Below are 479 nucleotides of genomic sequence, written 5' to 3'. Positions count from 1 at the left end.
TCATCATTCCATTTATAACTCCCTTATTTTGCTCACTTCCTTTCTTTTCATTTTGATTCAGTTTTCCTTCCTCCCTTTTGGTAATACGATTCCTTATTCTTCCATTTCTCTATCATAGCATCTCACATCCCATATATCTCATAACTTCAGAATGTGTCACCTTTTTAATCACATCAGAGATTCTCTCTTTCCGAAGCGATTCTTTTGACCTTTTTCTAAATTTCCTGTAGTTGACAGGTATTGTGTGTATATATTTTCAGCCACATGTCATTTCCATTCAATTCTGCTTCACTTTTATACATTTTTACGTTCTGTGTCCGCTCTTTTTTACACTCGTGAACGAATTTCCAAATTGTCTGAGTTACATGTATCCTGTCAATCAACGGAAGTCAAATTTACTAGAGCAAATTTAGAAAAAAATGCTTTGTCTTTTTAGCTTTGAAACTGCCAATATCACTTGTGTTTGAAGCTGTAGTATC

General features: G+C 34.0%; 1 protein-coding gene across 1 annotated transcript in view; it reads left to right on the top strand.

Moving 5' to 3' along the window:
* Nucleotides 1–479, top strand: part of LOC119587066 — a 26,966-nt gene that overhangs the window by 23,248 nt on the left and 3,239 nt on the right. The window lies entirely within an intron of this gene.

The sequence above is a fragment of the Penaeus monodon genome, chromosome 22 (genome assembly GCF_015228065.2).
Source record: "Penaeus monodon isolate SGIC_2016 chromosome 22, NSTDA_Pmon_1, whole genome shotgun sequence".
Lineage (NCBI taxonomy): Eukaryota > Metazoa > Arthropoda > Malacostraca > Decapoda > Penaeidae > Penaeus > Penaeus monodon.
The sequence above is the reverse complement of the archived record's forward strand: the minus strand, read 5'-3'. Positions and strand labels throughout refer to the sequence as shown.